The following is a 22433-nucleotide window of genomic DNA, read 5'->3' on the forward strand; positions in this document are numbered from 1 at the left end:
CACTTTTAAATCCACAGTGAAAACTCTTGTTCTACTGTGAAATATGCAGTAGATGGTCCAATAATATCCTGGAAGGTATCAACAATTTTTTGAATGCGACTTTATCTTCTGGTGTGTTATCAGTTTAAGGTAAAATAACTTGAAGATTTAATAGATTCATAACTTTCGGTGAAAGTCGTTCTTTTAAATCAGTTAAGATATTGTCTAAAAGGGGAAATAAATAGATCTTGGATAAATAAGAAAATATTCTTCGCAAAAGTTAGCAGGTTGGTTTTGACGAGAATCTATACGAGGCATCTTCAATTCAATGTCTAGTTGTTCAGCTACTTCCTTTACTTCATAGTAAAGTTTGCTAAAAACAGATTCAGCATTTGATCTTTTATTTTAAAGAATGCATTTAATGGCTTCTATAGCCTCAGTAGCCTTCTTCAAATTTAATTTTAGTGACTAAAGAAGACGACTAAGTGATACAGTTTTACTTAAAACATCACTAAGACAAACTACTGAAATGAGAAATTCTGGGCTCCTAATAGTTTGCAACAATGAAAATGCATCAACTGACGTTTTACTATCCTTCCACGTAAAAATTGTTTCAGGAGCGTTATATATTTTAATGATTGATTGGCGCTGGAACTGAAGATGACCTTCATGCCTTTCAACCCAACGAGTTTCACAAATACTTTGGACACCAGTGAACAAATTCCCTTCGTTGGCTCAGTGAAGATGTTCGTTCTGTTGTAATGGAAACACCAAATAATAGTAGCAGAGTTTATTGTTGAGACGTACACTATGGGTGTAGACCCGGGATTACTTTGAGTAGAGACTGATGAAGTTGATCGTTGAAGACTATATGTTCGTTGAGTGAATATTGATTGAATGCTTCTCTAGTCAAGAGATATTAGTTTTATATAAATTCTATTTGGGTCAATATTTTTCGCGTACCTAGCGTGATATGTGTATTTAATTTATGTAAATTGTTTAACTTTGTCAGTACTTTTGACTGATGTCCAAATTATTATTTATAATTGACCAAATGTGTATGTAACCTAATTAACTACGTGTGTGTATTTAATAACAAATAGATTCATTCGGTCTACTGGGTGATAAAATTATACTGTCCAATTTCGGATATGAATTATGAAGATTTGATATTGGACATACTGCGGAATCGGGCAATCTGGCCCAAGTGTCAATACTCAAAGTTTACATATAAGTATTACATAACATAGTAAAATTCAAACATGATAAATTATAAATAGTTTAAGAATAATCAAAATCTTCCAACCGTACCCTAGCTATCAATGTCCGACTCTATCTCTAGATTAAAATTAGGGCAATTGGATGAAAATGTGGAAAGTGGGATGTCAACTTGGGAAGTCGACCGTACATTGTTGTACCGATTACTAACTAATACAGGTACTTCCTGTTCGTTAGTCTGAGTTTGTGGATTCCCTGAACGACATAGTCGTGCAACAGGACGGTACTTCCATAACGTGAGTATCCCAATTATTACCATTATAGTAATGATCCCGGTGGCCACAAAATAATGCCAATTAGATTCGTGAATCGATCGCCACTGCGTATGCGTCATTTCTTGTTCCAGACTCTCCTCCTCAAGTAACACATGACGTAGCTCTCCTCCTGGTATGTCAAGGTAGGTGTTTAGAGGCGTGTTAAACTTGCGGGGTGTCCTCGCCACCAGTTGGGCCACGGGAGTGATTGGCGACTTCAGGTAACTCGTCACTGCTCTGTCCACCCCACTGCTAGTGGGGAGTAATGTAATATTTTTCGTTTGGGCGATACATTTGGGTGAAAGCTTCAGGAATGTGACTCGTTCCAGTACTCTTTCGCTCCGATTTCCATCGCAAATAATGGATATGTGTATCGTGACTGGCGTGATAACTAGCCAGAGGTTGGGAGTACCCATCTTACTCCATTGAGCTGTCTGTATTGTCCTGGCTACCACTGGACATGTGCTATTCTTATCTCGCTCATAAATTTCTTCTAGTATGAAGTTTGGTTGGGTATCCATGTTTCTTATAGCCGTTGGTGAGCACGCTATCTGCGCCTTTGTCAACAGTAAGCACATTTCTCTATCTTCCGTGGTCAATTCGAAGTAGTGCAGTGTGTTATAATCTACGACCAGTAGATTCCTTGGGGCGACAAATGTGCGCAACACCGACCCCTCAACGTTAAGTGGTATGGCCGTGACTTTGAGCATGCTGTACTTATTTTTCCCTGTCACTATGAAGTAGCCGATGACTGTTATATATCTGTCGTCATGACTGACTTCTGTTTCTATAATGGGTTGTCGTCGTATTTCGACCCCTTGAGGCAGTATCTGCCCTGCTTTCCCTATTAATTTGGTTATTTCACCCGGTTTCACTATATCAATGAAGTGTCCGTGGTTATAGTGAAGGTTTAATATTCCCTCGTAAAATTGAGTATATTCGTTTATGAAGTCCATAACTTGTAATGCTATCGTTTGTATTCGTAACGTGCTATATTCGGTTTCTAGTTTTTGTGCTTTGTCTTCTACTTCGTTAAGTCCTTTAGATATTTCTTGTAGACCTGTGATTAGTGCTTTGTTAAACTTGTTCATTTGCTCGTTTATCCTGTTCTCTGTGTGATTGATTGATGTTATTGTTTCTAACATTATCTTCGCCTGGTGCTGTGATCCCTTTATTAGCTCCTTTTGGTTATTATCTAATGCTTCAATGTTACTGTAGGCTTCGTCATTGACTCCAAATACTGAGGTTAATATTGTTCCTAATATTCCTCTTCTTTCCCTTCCTTTTATTTCTACTGTCAACCCCTCGCTTACTGACTCCGCCTTTCTTTGTCCTTCCTCTAACTTCTCTATTATATCCTTACAATTCACGATTTTTATCTCATGACACAGTTCTCGTACGCCTTGTATCATATTTCCTATTAGTTGGTGCTCTGTTCGAATTCTTCCTTTTTCGAGTAACACCTTTATTCGAAATGTTCCCCGGTCTATGACGACCTCTCCAAGGTCTTCTGTGAAAAATCCTGGTACCGGATTATATATTTTATACGGTTCTGCCTTTATGGGTTTTAACATCGTTAAAAACATTATAGCTACTAGTATTTTCTTCCATCTTAGTGCTGCTGCCTTTTTCGGCTTTTCCTGTTTCTCTTCTTCCAGTCGTATTAGCTTATGTATGGGTCTTTTAGTCAGTTTCCCGTTTGCCTTTCTCACTGTTACTACTCTGGTTAATCCCTCCGCTCCAGGGTGTGTTTCTGTTACCCTCGCTAATGGCCATCTGCCTGGAGGTGTATCCTCTTCTTTAATTATAACTATTTCTTCTTCTTTTATGTTAGGGTGCGCCTTATGCCATCTATTTCTCTGTTGTAATTGGTGCAGGTATTCCTGTTTCCAAACTTTCCAGAAGTCTCTTTTTATTTTCTCCACTAATCTCCACCTCGTCGGCATCTTCAAATAAGTCGTAAGCTCTTCTTCCCGATTTGGTGATATAATTTCTCTCCCTATAAGGAAGTGAGCTGGTGTCAGGGCTATTTTCCCTTCGGGGTCTTCTGATGACCCACATAATGGTCTCGAGTTCATACATGCTTCTATTTGTGCCAGCACCGTACTCAATTCTTCATATGTTAGAACTGTTTCCCCGATGATTCTTTTCAAGTGATATTTCATTATTCGCACTGCGCTCTCCCATAATCCTCCGAAATGTGGTGCATATGCAGGTATGACATGCCACTGGGTACCTAGTGCCAGTAATCCTTGTTTTATCTCGTCATCTATTTTTTGATTTTCTTTTTTCAACAAATTTGCTGTTCCTACGAATGTGGTTCCGTTATCGCTGTATACGTTGTTGCACTGTCCTCTGCGTGCCGTAAATCTCTTGAACGCTGCGATGAAAGCATCCGTAGACATATCGCTTACTACCTCAAGGTGTACTGCCTTCGTTGACAGACACACAAATACTGAGATGTAGCCCTTATAGCTCCTCTGTCCTCTGCCTCTCGTGGTACTTATTTTTATTGGCCCGGCATAATCTATCCCTGTGTTAGTAAAGGGATGACTCGGGTTCACTCTGTCTTTCGGTAGATCTCCCATTAATTGTTGTGCTGCTTGGCTTTTATACCTCCTGCACCTTAAACATTTTGCTAGATGATCTTTCACGGTTCTTCTGCCGTTGATTATCCAGTATTTCCTTTTTATGTACTGTAGTGTTTGTTGTAATCCGCTATGTAGATTTCTTGCGTGACTATCTGTTATAAGTAACTTTGTTAATGCACTATCCTTTGGCAAAATTATCGGATGTTTTTCTCCGTACTTTAGATTCGTGTGTCTCAGTCTTCCGGTGACTCTTAGAATTCCTTGTCTATCCAGGAATGGTACCAATGACGCTAATTTATTTTTCTTGTCTAATTGCTGTTTCTTCTCCAGCTTATTTATTTCTTGTTTGAAGTAGGCGTGCTGTGTGTGCTTTATCACCTTTAATAGCGTTTCCTCTAATTCTTGGACTGTAATCTGACTTTGTCCATTGTCCTTCTTTTTTCTGCATTTGTCTGCAAATCTCCTACAATATGAAAGTACTCTTCTCATTCTTTCTAAATTTGAGAATCTCTCGCATATGTCCTCCTTTATCGTTGTCGTGTGCACCGTTATTTTCGTTTTGACTTCCTCCTCATTTGTCTCTGGTATTTCTTCTGATTCCTGAGTTAAAGTTTTGTTACTAGTCAGCCAAGTTGGTCCCTTACACCATAGCTCTGCTTCTAATAATTCTGATGCGGTACTTCCACGTGAGAGGATGTCCGCTGGATTTTCCTTTGTATCTACCTTATGCCAATTTTTCGGTCCTATAACGCGTCTTATTTCCTCTACTCTGTTGGCGACGAACATTTTCCACCTTTTTGATGATCCCCTTATCCAAGCCAGGGTTATCGTTGAGTCCGACCATGCATATACCTCAATGTTTTCCCTGTTCAATGCTTGTAGGGTTTTCTTCATTAAATTTGCTAGTAGTACCGCGGCACACAGCTCGAGCCTCGGTAACGTCGTTTTCCCTTTCAATGGTGCGACTTTCGATTTTGCTATCATTAGATTCGTTTTAATTTCTGGGCCTAATACCCTTGAGTAGATTACCGCTCCATATCCTTTCATAGACGCATCTGCAGATCCATGCAGTTCTATTCTGTTTATCTTGCTTAAGTTGTTCCACCTGGGCAATGTTATTTTCTCCAGATTTACTAATTGCGCCTGGTATGTATTCCACCTGCTTTGTTGGTTGCTAGTTAATTCTTTATCCCAACTGGTCTTTTGCTCCCATAATTCCTGTATGAACATTTTCGCCTGAATTACTACAGGTGCTATCCATCCCAGTGGGTCGTATAGTTTTGCTACTTCTGACAGTACGTGTCTTTTCGTTATTTTCTTTGCCGTCGTTATCCCTATTTTGAATGTGATTATATCCTCTTTAGGTGACCAGTGTATTCCTAACGTTTTCCGTACTTCTTCTTGTTTGAATGCCTTCGAGTCTACGTTCCTCATATCCTCCGGTACGTTCTCCATTATTTTTTCTTCGTTGCTCAACCATTTTCTAAGAGTGAAACCTCCTTTTCTGAACAGTTGTATTAATTCCTTTTGGGCTGTTTCTGCTTCCTGCACTGTCTCAGCTCCTCCTAGTATATCGTCTACATACATGTTTTCTTTTACAATTTTCGATGCCAACGGGAACCTCGCTCCTTCGTCTTCTTGTAATTGTTGTATTGTTCTTAACGCTAAAAAGGGTGCTGCGGCCGTGCCGTATGTCACCGTCGTTAAGTTATACTCTTGTATGTGGTCCTTTGTGTCCTTTCTCCACAAAATTTTTTGATATTTTTGGTCTTCTTCTGCCATTCTGATTTGTCTAAACATTTTTTCCAGATCCGCTGAGTATGCTACCTTATTGGATCTCCATCGTAATAGTATATTTGTCAAGTCTTGTTGTAATTTCGGCCCTGTGTGCATAATATCATTCAGGCTTACTGCCGATGAGCTTTTGCTTGATGCGTCAAACACGGCTCTTATTTTCGTAGTAGTACTGTCCTCTTTTCTCACTGGATGATGAGGTAAGTAGTACCCATCTCCCTGGTTTTCTGCTATTTCCATATGACCTTGGTTTTCATAATCTTCCATGAATTGTCTGTAATTCGCTTCTAACTGTTTGTCTTTTGCAAACTTCCTTTCTAGTTGCATCAATCTGGCGAATGCTTGCTGTTTAGATTCTCCTAACTTTGCGACGTCTTCCCTAAACGGAATTTTTACTTCGTATCTCCCTTCTTCATTCCTTTTTACAGTCTGTCGATACAGTTCTTCACATTCTTGTTCTTCCACTGAGAAACTTGTATCCTGATTTACTTCTTCTAATTCCCAGAAGTTCTTTATTTGTACGTCCATTTCTTGTCTTGATATCATACAGCATACTTCTGCTTTTATATTCTCCCTTTCTCGTGCTATTCCCGAAACTATCCATCCTAGTTTGGTGTTTTGACTCAGGAGTCCATTACTTATTCTGTGCATCCCTTCGGTCAATATGTAACTGTATTCTTTTACTCCTAGTGGTAAGTCTATCTTCCCTACCTTGTAATATCTTGGATCTGCCAGTATTGCATTTTTCTCGTTATAGTCCGGTAGAATTATATCCTTTTCCGGTAAATTCCTTGTTATCTTCGGTAGTACTAGTGCTTCTATTTCCATCTCGAAGTCACTTTCGTAATGAGTTTCGATTAAAAGTTTCATACTCCAGTTGGCTGTTTTTTCTCCTGACGAGCCTATCCCGGATATGGTCGCCTGTATGGGCTTCCTTGTTGTTCCTAGCGTCGTCGCAGCTTGTTCCGTTATAAATGCGCATTGTGACCCTTGGTCGATTAGTGCTCTCATTATGTGTAAATCTCCTTTCGCATCTCTTATGCGTACCACAGCTGTGGCTAGTAATGCTTCACCTTCCTTATGGCTTGCACAGTTTACTGAATTCTGCCCTCTTTGCTGGTCGTTGCTATTCCTAGGCCCATTGGTATCTTGTGTATTTTCTCGCCTTCCGTTATTTTGTTCTCTGGCGTTGTATGGATTATTATTTCCTCCTCTGTACCTATCAGCTTGGTACCCGTTTCTTCTATTGTTTGAATCTCTTCCATTTCTTTCTTGTGTTTGTTCTCGTTTCGTTTCATTGGAGTTTCTTTTGTTGCTTGTGTTTCCTTTTTCATAATGCAACATATGGTGGTGGTCTCCGCCACAGTGTCTGCACCTATATTGTGAATAACATTGTTTTTCTTTTTTATGTGCTAGGCAGTTTGTACACAATCCTTTTTCTTTTATCATCCTGTTCCGGTCTCTTACATTGAGTTCCTGAAATTCTCTGCAGTTCGGTACTCCGTGATCTCCGTTGCATATCACGCAATGTGTTCTTGGTTTCCTAAGAGATCCTCCTTGCTTCTCTTGTCTTTTTTCTGACTCCAGCAGTTCCAGTGTCTGAAATCTTCGCTGTAGGAATGTTTGTGTCGATTTGTACGTCGGTATCTCTTTACTGTCTCCAATGTGGTTTTCGTACAGCCTCCTAGTTTCATTGTCCCATTTCGTTATGATAATTCGGGCTATCAATGGGCTCCACGCTTCCGTGTCTGTTCCTAACCCTCCTATGGCTTCCAGACTTTCGTGGAAGGTGTCATGTAGTGATTTCAATGCTCTAGCAGAAGATTCCTTTACTTCCTGCGCTAGTAGCATCCTGTCTATTAATTTAAACAATATCATCCTTGGGTTCTCATACCTATCTTTTAGCATGTTCCAGGCCACTTCGTAGTTGGCCTCGGATATGTTTAAGTGTTGTATCATTCTGTTGGCTTCCCCTCTTACTTGAGTTTTTAGGTACTGCATTTTTTCTGCGTTTGATAACTGGTCGTTTTCATGTATTACTTTAGTAAACAGATCGTGGAAAGTTCTCCACATTTCATATCTGCCTTCATACACAGGGATTTTTACCTGCGGCAATGTCACACCGTCCCTCCTCTGTGTGCTTTCTGGCCGTTGCATTCCTGGCCTTATTTTCTTTAAAACTTCCCTGACTTTCCTCTTTAGATGATTTATTCTCTCTACTTCTCCAATATCTGTAGCGTCCAGTTCCTCATTTACTGCTGCTTCAATCATTAGTGTATTCACCTTTTCCATGTATTCTCTTAACTCTGACTGCAATTCTTCATCCTCCTGCAAGTCTTGTTCATTTTCTGGCCGTAATAATTCCTCGATTCTTTGTTTTCTTATCTGTATCTCCTTTACTTTCGGTGCTTTACCTCTTTTCAGCACCCTTCCATATTCTTCCAACAGGGTTTTCCCCTCAATGTATGTCTTAAATACCTGATCATAGTATTTTGTTTCAAAATATTTTTCTTTCGTTATACCCCCTTCTAGCAGCTTTTCGTGGTTATTTAAAAATTTTGCCCAATATTCTTCTAATTTTTCCTGTCTATCCCGGATGTATTGTTGATTTTTCCGAGATTGGGAATCCTTTTTTGTATTTGAAACGAGTTTCACTATTTCTGTTCCTATTTCCGCTTGCTTAACGTATAGACTCTCCATGATTATTTTAAAATTTTTACATTCAGCGGTAAATATATTAGACAATACTAAATGTACGTTATGTATTAAATAAGTATACCTGTATTATAACACTTTCTTTTCTATCGGAATGTGCAATTTAGCGAAATATGAGTTTGACCTTGCCTGCTGTGCTATTCTTTGCATTGAGGTAGGTCAAGATGTAATCCACACACTCTTATAATGATATATATACATATATATATATATATATATATATATATATATATATATATATATATATATATTGTTATCAAAATAAATGAAATTATTTGCTACGTAATTATTTTAATTTTTCGAAATAAAATATTTAATTGTAATTAAAAGCAAGCTATATGTATGAACGTTTCTTTTTTCAAATTGTCATACAAAATTACTGTTTAGTTAATTATAGTTGTGAATGACGTTTATTTTTGTTTTATCAATTCTCTGTATTATTTAAATGGTATGCATTCTAAAGTACATTATTATACGATTGATAGAGTGGAGATTGTTGTTCTAAATTGTTAAATTGTAATAAAAAAAAACTTGTTAAATTGTAAGATTGTAAAAGTTGGAAGATTTTGTAATTATTCAAAAACTTACGGTTTTTTGTGTTCTTAGACGTTGAGGATCCCTCGCTTCTGGTGGGTTCTGCAATCGGTCCTGTCCTTTGGCTGCTCTGCGGCTCTAGTATGGCTCTCAGCTTTGGTACTGCTCTCGGCTCTAGTATGGCTCTCGGCTTTGGTACTGCTCTCGGCTCTAGTATGGCTCTCGGCTTTGGTACTGCTCTCGGCTCTAGTATGGCTCTCGGCTTTGGTACTGCTCTCGGCTCTAGTCTGGCTCTCGGCTTTGGTACTGCTCTCGGCTCTAGTATGGCTCTCGGCTTTGGTACTGCTCTCGGCTCTAGTATGGCTCTCGGCTTTGGTACTGCTCTCGGCTCTGGTACCGCTCTCGGCTCTAGTATGGCTCTCGGCTTTGGTACCGCTCTCGGCTCTAGTATGGCTCTCGGCTTTGGTACCGCTCTCGGCTCTAGTACCGCTCTCGGCTCTAGTATGGCTCTCGGCTTTGGTACTGCTCTCGGCTCTGGTACTGCTCTCGGCTCTAGTATGGCTCTCGGCTTTGGTACTGCTCTTGTTCTCCCGGGTCTAGTGGTCTCTCTCTGCTACTGAGGGTGTTGCTGGCGTGGACTGTATAGGCTCTCTCAAACTTCCTTGAAGTATTCTGTTTCTCGATAGGACCATGAACAAATTCCCTTCGTTGGCTCAGTGAAGATGTTCGTTCTGTTGTAATGGAAACACCAAATAATAGTAGCAGAGTTTATTGTTGAGACGTACACTATGGGTGTAGACCCGGGATTACTTTGAGTAGAGACTGATGAAGTTGATCGTTGAAGACTATATGTTCGTTGAGTGAATATTGATTAAATGCTTCTCTAGTCAAGAGATATTAGTTTTATATAAATTCTATTTGGGTCAATATTTTTCGCGTACCTAGCGTGATATGTGTATTTAATTTATGTAAATTGTTTAACTTTGTCAGTACTTTTGACTGATGTCCAAATTATTATTTATAATTGACCAAATGTGTATGTAACCTAATTAACTACTTGTGTGTATTTAATAACAAATAGATTCATTCGGTCTACTGGGTGATAAAATTATACTGTCCAATTTCGGATATGAATTATGAAGATTTGATATTGGACAACCAGCCTCCGGTTTCTCCTTAAAAACAACATGTCGTTTGGGATAGGCATTAGCAAAAGCTACTACTTTTCTCATAGTTCCTGAAGCATTACGACATGATATAACTTTAGAGGAACTTGCCAAGGAATTATTCAAAATATGATTGCTACATGGACAACGCACAGCATATTTGGCCGATTTTTTTAATTTGTTAACGGCATCTTTCGTTTTGAATGCCATTACTGAGCAACTGTCGACACCCAAACTTACGCAAAAATTTAAATCTAAATTAAAATTCTTTACGGAATCTTCAACAATGTGGCCTAAAGCAACTCCAGTTAAGCGGCGTTCTCCTTATGAACCGACATCTTCTTCTCGAATCGAATCGTAGGCGATAACAAATGTGATAAAATCTTCTCTAATCTTATTTAAATATAGATATCGCAGATACATTCTTCTTTACAGCAAGAAATGATATCATTTTAAGTAGTGTTACTAATTAATGTAGTATTAGCAGAAACAGTTTAAAAATGTTTTAGCAGATCATGATCGCCAGCATCTATCCTAAACCGAAGCAATGCTCTAAAATTGCCATCATTTTTTTGTACCATCGCTGTTAACAATACTTTTAATATTTTTATCATCCCTATGCACTCTCAAAGGAATATTTTGTCTACTACAAAAAATACCAGTTTTTATTAATGAATTCAAATTCACCTATTTTCTTGAATCATTTCTCCTCTTAACTTCCTGCTTTTAGGGTTGATGGGTTTTAAATGATTTTTTTTTAGGATTATTTGATTGATATTTATTTTTGTTTGGAGAGGGTCATGACCCCCGTGACCCCCCTCGGTTCCACAACTGCCGTAGTACTTACTTACTGAAATAAAAATAATAATTTATTTAAAACTTCGAGCTTTAAATCAAAACCTTATTTAAATTAGTTAAGAGCAAATGCCACATTACATACAGTACATAAACAACGGTAAGATTATGTTAAATTCCCTAAGTCACAAAAGTTTTTATTCAGAAGCGTTTTTATTGCATACGGCGTTGCCAGATTATTTACTTTTCTGTAAATAAAAATTCACCTATATGGAAAACAACGTAATTTTTTTTTTTTTTTTGAAACGGTTAGAACTTTAGAAAAAAACGTTATAGAACTTTTTGTTCTACTTTAGTATTATATATTATATTATGTATTACATCCATTCCTTAAAAGAACGCACTATTTTCGGGGACACCCTGTACATATAGTTTATAAATATGCTTAATATCGTTAATAGTTAGAAAATATTAATAGCAGTTCGAATAACTTAAAAAATTCTTTAAAAAATTAGTGGCATGCTTTCCAAAAATATTTTGTTTGAGATGTGGGTGTTCTAGAATATTGAATTTATGTATTGAACTTTGCTTTCATCTTTTTCATTAAAAAACACTGTATAGAATTAAACAACTACCTGTCTAATTAAATTGTTTTTAATTACAGCAAAGGAATGAATGTTCTCGAAGCCAGAAGCCAACGGATAATTGATGATTTTCCTTCTATTTATTATTTAATTAATTGTTTTGTATCTTATCGTGTTTCTTTCGGCAGGTAAAATACTGAATGTCAATAGTAATTGCCGCTGGTAATATATTATCATTATGGAAGATACAAATCTTGATAAAGGTACCTGTTTCGACATTCGAACACGTCGTGGTCAAAAAATATGAGTCGGTACAAAAACGATAAAAAGTATGATCGGTGATGTATCAACAAATAATTAAATATAAAAATAATTTCAAAACTGAGTTATTATCTGAGCAGTGTTACTGAATTATGTGGACATTTTTGTTGATAACAATTGGTTATAGTGGCCGAATTACCAAGAAAGTAATTGATAATGAACGAGAAAATTTCTCTTTATCTTTTAAATTTTGAAATTCAATTTTTAACTAATTTTAATTAATTCAATTTTTGAAATTACTGAGGTCTTTAAAACATGCGCGATAATAGAGCAAATGTCCAAAAGACCAATTATTCACGAATACTATACGATAATGTTTATTGGTACACTTTGAAATCTGTATGATTACTACAAAAAACTGAAATAAGCTTATAATGTAAAATGGTTGAATTTGTGATGTACTTCAGTATACCTTTCGTTGCTAGGGAAATGAGAAAAACTAAAATTAATTTGCAATCTGCCACATAAGATTAATTGTTATTACTGTAGTAAAGCAAAATCGCGGTTAATATCACAAAAATCGAAAGAAACTTATAAAAAAGGGAACAGATACAGATGAACGAGTTGTGATTGCTTACCTTCAGAAAATGTCGGAACAGTACAATCCGTCGAGTGTGTGGACTATCCATTTGAAATTGCAAAGTTGTTGAGGATAAACAAAGGGGTCCATGTAAAATTATTTGTGAAAGTGCATGCATTCATGAAGACAATTAGCAAGAATGACGTGGCAAAGAAGGCGTATGCATTTATAACATTTTTTTTATTAATTAAATTATTTTTAATTCCTTTTACCCATGTGGATGATACGCTGATGGTCGTGTTTACGATCACAAATTTTTCTTCATTCTTTTTCATAAATTCGGTAATTGTCGTCGAACGCCCGTTGTAATGTTTTTCGGGAAGAACCTAATCTAGGAGATTTATATTTCATCACGTTTGTAGCTAGAAGGGCACCGTTATGTTCGATGTTAGTTAGAACTTTTTTCCTTCTCAGAAATACATACAACTGGCCTATGATTTTTGATTGGGAGATATCCCTTCTTCCTTTTTTTTGTAGTTGGGTAAATTTTTGCAAGAAAGATTTACTTCTGGTGGGACAGTCCTTGCGTAAGGACTAGATCGTACTGTATTTCTATTATCGTATCGTTCTCTGTGCATTTTCTTTATAAGTGTGTATACACTTGTTTATTTAAGTTTTTTTGATCTTATACTTTAATTTTTATACCTTGCGTAAGGACTAGATCGTACTGTATCTCTATTATGCTATCGTTCTCTGTGCATTTTCTTTATGAGTGTGTATACACTTGTTTATTTAAGTTTTTTTGATCTTATACTTTTATCTTTTTGATTAATTAATTACTGTAAGTTCATTTAAGTCTCAGTTTATCATTAAATAATAGTGAGAGATAGCTAATCGATTTAACCAAGTGCGGTTTGGTTAAATTTTTATGTTTTCATTTCAGTAACCTTTTTGTATTTTTGTTAATTTAGATTTGGTTAATTTTTGTTATCTTTGGTGTTTGTTATAATTTTTATTAATTTTTTTTTGCTGTAATATCTCGAGATACGCCAAAACTTTATTTGTACATGATTGTATTATATGTATATCTTTATATTACTTGTGTTGCATTCAGCAGCGTCATAATTTTGTTGTTGAATATATTGTTATTGTTTTATGTATGTATTTTATTTGTCGACTCCTAACAAGTTTCCTGATATAACCATAACTCTGAATATTTACTTATTATATTAAATTATTATTATACTTTCGACCAGAAGAAAGATTAGGCTGATTAAGTTTCGTAGGTAAGTAGGTATAATACCTAATATACTGATTATTTGTTTATGCAGAGTGTTAACCAAATTTGTTTAAAAATTAACTATTGATATCTTTTCTTGGGTTTGATCTCTGAACCTAAATATCTTTCCTTATCTCTTTTCTTTTCTAAGGTTTCTTAATTTTCTTCTTAAACCCCTAAAAATTAAGTGGTGCCCTGTTCCCTATCGTACCTTATCTTTAGTAATTTTACCCATCTATCTTTTTTTTTATTTCTGTATCTTTTCCAATATCTCTTATCGTATCTTTACTTATTTCGTCCGTTGGACCCATTCCTGGTTCCAAAAGCTAGTTTCGAACCCACGACTCGCTCTCCATCAACCATCTGGCTGGCGTCCGCAGTGTCTCCAATGGTGACCTTTCTAGCACCATAAAAAAAAGGTGTCCGAAGTTACACATTTAAGAAAGATGATTTGCGGAAGCTTTTTACAGATGCTTCGGACATTACGTATTTATTTTTGAAGGTGGTTCATCAAGAAAAAAGAAAGCGTATTGCTTATTACTTTCCAACCATCTAAGACTGTGATATTTCGAACTTTTATAGTTGTTGATAGCTGTGCAATTAATTATGTGCGTTTGGTGAAAAACTATTTAGTATTGCGCCCCAAAATATAAGTATAGATCGAGTTTTTTTACGGTCTGATAAAGGAAAGTGGACTAATCAAGAAATAAGTATATGGCGAACAGCAGCTGTGGCAACCGTTTACGGAGAAGAGAGTATTATTAATAAGAAGAAAGTTTAAACATTATTGAGAGTGCTATTAATGAAAGTACAACCCCATTGGCTTCTGAGAATGTCTGTAGTATTGTAACATTTGTATTTTCTTTCCGAATAAAACACCGAATATTATTTCAACCCTTTTTGCGTCGCCGAGATTTATAAAAAACACATTTTAAAGTTTGTTTATATAAGACAGATGGTATTTCTTTGATTAAAATGCCGCTTTAAGATATTTTGCGCGTCAAATAAACAAAAAATCAAAAAAAAAATTTCTCAATGTTTCCTAAAATTTGTTTCGCAAATTTTAGGAAACACAGTGGTAAAAATTTGAATTCGGTTTCGCTAGGTAGAAATCGTTTGATTTCTCTTTTTGTTTTTAGATGCCGTAGTAACGTCCGTATATAGTTATTTTGATAACTATTGTCTAGGACGGGCGAGATTTTTGTTTTGGTTCAGAGCAACGGCTATACCGTTCTGACGAGACCTAAAGAGGTCGAAATGCGTATAAGCGGTTGTCGCTGCCCTGTATCAAAACAAAAATCTGATACCGTCATTGTGAGAAAATGTTCCGTTTGCGTTTGGTTTATACCGAGTTGGGTAAACGATTCTTAAAGATTATGAGATCACTCTCGGTGAAACAGCTGTTAAAAGCGTTTAGTTTTATAGGAGTCCATTTTTTTCTTCAAATTCATAATGTTTTTTTCATTTTTCGTCTGTAGTCGTGCGAAAATGTGTCACATAGTAGCAGTGTGAAGTTTTATGCGAAGTTAAAAAGAGGTCTTAAAAAGATCTTAAAGCGAAAAGAGCTCGGCGTGTAATCTTCAAAAAAGCCGGCAGATGTTTGTGGAAATGTGAATTCAATCAAATGCAAATGTTTTACTGAATTAATCACTGATTTGTTATATGCGTTGTATTGTATTCTAAATGTAAGATTTATAAGCAGTATTACAAAGATATAAGGTGTCCACATGCTTTCGAAGAGTATTTGAAAAGCCAAGCTTTGAAGATTGCAATTTTTTTTAAGGCGAAGCTCAATAATCCAGTGCCCAACTTCGTCTATTTGTTTGTCCCTGGTCATTCCCGACCATTTTGCTGCTTGTGAGACGCATTTGTTTGTTTTGCAGTGTTTTAAATCCAGTTCCAGCCCCAAAAAACTTTTAAAGGTCAGGTACTTTTTTTTTTGTTAAAATTTTTATAGACATTTTTCATCAATAATTGCTTTCATGGCAAGGTAAAAAATTGTAATAAATATTAGGGATTGGCTAACTACTGTCATATATACCTAGTGAACCTAATTAATCAAAAATACTGTTTAGATTTAAGTATCTATGTATTCATTATTATATTATAGCTAATAATCCAAAGTGATTGATGCTGTTATTATTAAAATAAAAAATAGCCGGTTTGGGCCATATTAAAACAAAATAAACATAAAAATAAAAACTTAAATTAGATCTTCGTAAGAGAACCCCATCGTCATAACCAGCAACAATTTAATCTTAGGTCGTGGCATATTATCGTTGCGTTTTCAGCACATAGCGTTTAGTTTTCGAAAAATATAATTTAAATGGTTTTAAATATGAACAACGCACACTGTCCGGAACATAGGTCGTAACCGGTTGGTAAGGATAATGTGCATTAGATGTCCGTCGTTCTCCCCTTGTTGTTTATTTAGGAACTTGTTTGATTTTGATACGAAATATTTAAAAAATAATTTTCAAGGCTATTTTGCCATTTATGCATGTGTTTTTATTGCTTTGTGACAATTAATCACGAAAGTGATAAACAATTAGGACTTTTGTACGTGAAACCTCTTCTTTTTAAAAATACTTTTTGGTTTGATATGTATGGCTTCCTTAAATGTAGTATTTTGTTTTTTAACTGAAGGTGAAATTAAATTTAAAATATATTATCATATTTAAACTGAATCCTATTCATTCTAAAATAAATGTTAAATCTATTAATTATTATTAAATTTTAATTGTTTATCACTTCCGTAATTAATTGTCACAAAGCAATAAAAACACATGCATAAATGACAAAATAGCCTCGAAAATTATTTTTTTTTAAATACTCTGTATCAAAATCAAACAAAGACCCAAATAAACAACAAGGGGAAAACGACGGGTATCTAATTAACATTATCCTTACAAACCGGTTACGACTCGTTACGCAGCCGTCGGCATCAGTAAAATATTGTCTTCGAATATACTGAACGGAAACGTTAAGTGTCTGAAACGCAATGTTCCAGACAGTGTGCGTTGTTCATATTTAAAACCATTTAAATTATATTTTTCGGAAACGCCGTGTGCTGGAAACGCAACGTGCACGATAATATGCCACGACCTCTATATTATCAAAGATCGACAAGAGAAAAATTAAAGAATACCGCTAGTTCATAATATCACGAAATCGATGCCAAATTAATGACGAAAACAAAATTTAAAAGAATATTTATATAAAATGAAGTAAAAAGAATGGCAATAAATTAAAAAGGATTTAAATACCGTAAAGACCTAATATATTTTTGGGATAATATCTCCATTTTATCAAAAACCAATTTCTTGCTTACTGGACTATAATTGCATACATTTAAAAAGTTATTTAAAATTAGGAATTAGGATCGTTTAATAAAAGAAATTTTTCAACTGCTTATTTATTATATCACTACGAAAACATCTGTTTGCTTTTACACAGTTTTCCTACCACAAATGCACACAATTTTTACAATTAAATATTCATTAAGAATAAATAAAAGTTTCCTTGGGAAGCTCTGCTGCCTGTAGAGAATCCTTAATGAGAGTGTGACTAACATCATTGTCTGAAGATCTCAGACTTCTTCTACATGCAATTCTTTTATGTCTTAAATGCATTTGTGGTGTTTGATCCCAGATAATGTATTCCTTTACATAATTTATCTCTGATTTGGACGATTAGAGATTCAAGAGATGAAAAGAAAGCGTAGTCGTAGGTATCTAGAGAATATTGCGAGTTTGCCTTATTTAAAGTCAGAGTGGTTTTTGAGATCAGATTTTAAAATATTTAATAAGTTTTCAAATAATCCGGGATATCAATTTTATTTCAGATTAAATATGAAAATATACTTTACACAGGAATTTGGTTTTAAAAGGGAAATGTTAGATTTAAATTGATTGTTTTTATCGTTTGTCTTATTACATCAAGAAGTACTACGTTAATATACACATGAGTGTATAAACTCTCATACATATTGGTAAATATACAGTATGATGCAAAAGTATGGAATAAATTCATTATTTCAGAAACAGACGGCTTTAAAAAAATTCTTAGAACTCGTCAATTCTTTCCTAGTGGAATTTAGTTTACATAATGAGTATTTATTGTAATTTCATTTTAAGTACATAATTCTGATTAACCCTGTAGAAATAAATATTCGAATAATACATCGTTGAAGCGGTGATAAAGATACTTTCCAAATGAGATGTCCCGTTATCTCGGTTTGTATTTAAAAAAATCATCGATTACGTCATTACCCCAACACTGATTATGTAATGTCCAACACATACAGTTGAGTCAATGGTTCTTTACCCGTACGTCAATATTACCTGGCAAGATAAAACACATACTTTTCATCTAGCATCAACGCATAAAACTAAAGACAAACCAGCTACCGCCTGTTATTAAGTAAAAACACATGTTATTTTTATGAACGCTCTAGACTCAGTACATCGAAAAGAGATAGGTACAAAAAAGACACTTGGGGACAGATTAACGTACACTTTTTAACGTATCTGGTTTGTTTAAAGTCGGGTCTATCGATATTTCGTCTGTCGGCAAATTCAAATAGATAATATTTGTATGTTATGAAATTCGATTAACCGATGTCCAGGGGCATATCGCGATATTGCTTGTTTCACCGACACATTTTGATACAAGTATTAAATCATAAAATAACAATATGTAATGTGTATATTATAGTCAAAGAGCAGAAAATTTGATTTTGAAAAAACAAACAAAACGTTATATGTCTTTATTTTTTAAATGGTTAAATGTGAAATGTAAAAAAAATATCACTCTAGCACCCTGTCGGAAAAAATACTAGGTGATACAACGGCATCTTCTATGGGGCTTCTCATTTGGTTCAGGCACTTGTTATATATCATACAATTTTAATAGATCAACGTCATACGTCTTTGGTATGTATAGTTACTGGTATACCCTATATACCAATAACGTATGACGTAGATATATTAAAATTATACGACATATGACAAGCGTTGAAAAGCCCTATTTAACCCGTTTAACGATGACGTAAGTAGACGAAACTGTGTGAAAGTATTTTATATTTAAGAAAATATTGTTTTAAACAAAGTTAGCAATTTATAATGAAAAACTGAGTTATTTTAACTAAAATAATCATCATATTAGCGTACCTGTCTAAAATATTTCTCCTGTAGACGAGCTCTCATCATCGTTACTATCAACCAGATTAATAATAAGATGTCCACTGTTTGAAAATAATTGTCCTAGTCTTCTGTACTCATTTTCTACTTTCACTACATGGTTTACTGCTTTTTTCCGATACTTTTCACGATGTAGCGCATGGTAGAATACGAAATTCCTGTTAGAAAAGCCGCTTTTTTTATAATACTGCCTTTACAACTATTTTCAGGATCATTTTGAAGATTTTTGTAAACGTTCATACAAATTCTCTTAGATTGTTCATTCAAATCAATCCTTTTCTTTGGAAGTCTTAAACACTTTTCTACAGTTACAGTCTCAGTGTCATTGTTTTTTGTATCACTTACACTTAAAAGATTATTGACTACTACACTTTCTATACTACTACTTGGTTTCTCTTGCTCCCATGCACGAAAAACTGTAGGGGATTTTTCCCATGGTCTAAACATTTTCTTTATACACAAATAGACAGTTTCAAAAAAACAAACAAGAAAAAAATAATACAATTATTATAACTACTCACAACAAAATGTCAACACAACTCAAAATTAAAGCAATGCACAATGCGCATATATCTATAAACAAGCTAGTTGCAAAGATACAGCAAGCAATTTAATCAAACCCAGCCTGTGAGAAATGTTCACCCCTAAGAATTACGTTCGGGTGTAACAATTCATTGGAGCGAGGTGTATTAACTCGCTCCAATGAATTGTACTAAACTAAAAGTTTGTAAGTCCAGTCCCTTTTCCCTTAGATAAGCCACATGCCGGTATTTTTACAACCGGATTACTCATCGTAAATCAATCAGTTTAAAACTTGAAAATTGATACTTGAGCATTATAGTACAGTTAAAATTGTTGGACGATTTTATTTAGACGAAATATTAAGCAATATAATTGAAAAATTTTTTCTACTTTTAAGGACAAAAAAGCAAGTTCATTAGCGGAACGCAATTCAAAATTATTCTGCACATTATATTTGAAGGATTATTTAGTTAAAACATCTCATTTTTGGTGATAAAAGATATATTGAATACATATATTAATTTTTCTGGAATAGAGGTAGTAAAAGATGATCTGGAAGTTATATTTTTGTTTGAATTTGTTGACGGATGATAGAAAGATGGTGTCAACTTTACCTGTAGCTGTCAGTTTGATTTTTCTGTTTTTTGTCCTGTTTTTGCATTTAGAAGTTACTTGTATTACAAAACAGTTGTGTTCACAACTAATATTATATTTTAAAGTTGGAGTTTAAAATTGTATGGTAAGTGTATTTTATTTTGCCAATAATTTACGAAGTTAAGTTATACCAACTAGTATATAAAAAACTGAGCACACAGTTGCAGGTGAAAAACCAGAAACCCTACAAATTGAAACTGGAACTGAAAAACTAAATCAACATTCAAATACTTATCCAAATAATATCAAAAGAAGGTAAGTAACAAAGAAATAAATTCCAGTATTGGTCAAGCCAGACCACTAGATAGTTACAAGGATTGTTGCGGAGATATAAAAAAACAAATCAAATTTAAGGAAGAATTTACAAAAGAAAAATAAGAAGGTATTAAATTGCACGGCGTTGAACTCTGGGAAATAAATCAAAGAAACAAATAAAAAATTAAGATTATGGAAAAGAACTATTGAAGACGATGTTGCCGGCTTACTAAACTTGATAGGGAACGAAGGTATTTGAAGAGAAATGGAAATTATTTTAGACATAACAGACCCAATTAAATTTAAAAAACTAAATGGTATGGATACTTGTAGAGAATGCCTAAAAATGGATAACCAAAATACATAGAAAAATGGACTCCACCTATTAGCAGAAAACGAGGTAGACCAAGACGGTCTTGTACAGAAGATGGAGAAGATGTATAAATATAATATAGGGATTTCATATTCTCTTCTGCATTTGGATTAGTCTGTACCTTTTTTGCTAATTTGTCTACAACCTCCTTACCTTTGATTCCAGATCACTAGATATAGAGATCACTATCCGAACTAGTGCTTTTAGAATGACAAACAGTTCAGCAGAGAACGTTGTTGTATACAAAGGTGATTTGTAAGCTGCTGTGTAATCTGATGAGTAGATTGCTGCCCCAGTTTCGTCTTAGTTTTTGGAGGCATCAGTGTAAACATTGAAGCAACTATCATATCTGTTTATACTATAAGAAATTCTTGATTTAATTTAACTTGATGACGTTTCTAATTTGTTTGGGCGCAATAAGCTGGCATCAGTAGAGGGATGGCGAATTGTCCAAGGAGGAGAGGTTTGGATTCAGAAAATATTGTAGGTATCTGGCAAATGGATACCTATTTCTAAAAAGTAGGTTTCTATGCATTAATAGAAAGGGTTATTAGTTTGATTTGAAGTTTGGAAACAACTTCTAAAGCGATAAACGAATACATTGTGTATAACTGGATTATCTTCATTAGATGATACTACCGCGACACAACAAAGACTTACATATTGTCTTCTAAACGTGAGTGGGATCTTTCAAGTCTTTCAGTATAGGTTTTGTATTGGACTTGTGTAATGATCTCCTAAGGAAATTCGACGACCTCTATTTTGAATCACAACTATTGTTTTTAAAAATGTTTTTTTTTGAGGAGTTTTAAACTATTGAGCCGTAGTCAAGTTTGGAACGTACTAGGGCCTTATAGATGTATAGTAATGTAGAAGAGTTGGCGCGTTATTTTTTATTTGCAACTGATCGTAACAAATTTCTTTCAAGTTAGTTTTTGGTTAAAGATCCTACCGAGGAATCTAACTTCGTCTACATATTTTATCTATTCTTCATTTAAATACAAATTCTTTAGTTGTATGTGGTGACTTTACGTAAAAAAACATTGCGTTGGTTTTGAGGCTATTGAGCTGAAATAATTTTGCGAATGGCCATTCTTCAATATGATTTAAGGCATTTTGGACATGGTTATGAATGGTTGTTAGGTTTTACCCTCTACAAAGTATAACTAAATCATCTGCATGTAGTGTAGCTTTTACAGGATATATAATATGTGCGGTAATAGAGTTCATAGCTATAAGAAACAGAGTTCTGCTAAGGTTGGAGCCCTGTGGTATACCATTTTCTTGATTTCTTATTGAGGAATATACGCCGTCTACTTTAAATTAAAATTGTTTATTTTTTAATAAGTTTGACATGTATTCGAGTATATTCCGTCTCATTTTCCATTCGCTAGGGGTGTTTAAAATAATTGAGTATTTTCATATCGAATCGTAGGCTTTACTAATGTCGAAAAATATTCCGATGCAGTGTTGTTTAATTGCAAATTAGGAATAGGAAATTATCATTGAAATTTTCCAGGATTTTGGAAATACATTTTTCGAGAATATTATGTTTTAGATGGGTAGGTGAGGTTTTTTAGAAAAATAGTGAGTATATTATCTGGTCATCTGATCCAGG

Source organism: Diabrotica undecimpunctata, chromosome 6 (assembly GCF_040954645.1).
Source record: "Diabrotica undecimpunctata isolate CICGRU chromosome 6, icDiaUnde3, whole genome shotgun sequence".
Taxonomy (NCBI): Eukaryota; Metazoa; Arthropoda; class Insecta; order Coleoptera; family Chrysomelidae; genus Diabrotica; species Diabrotica undecimpunctata.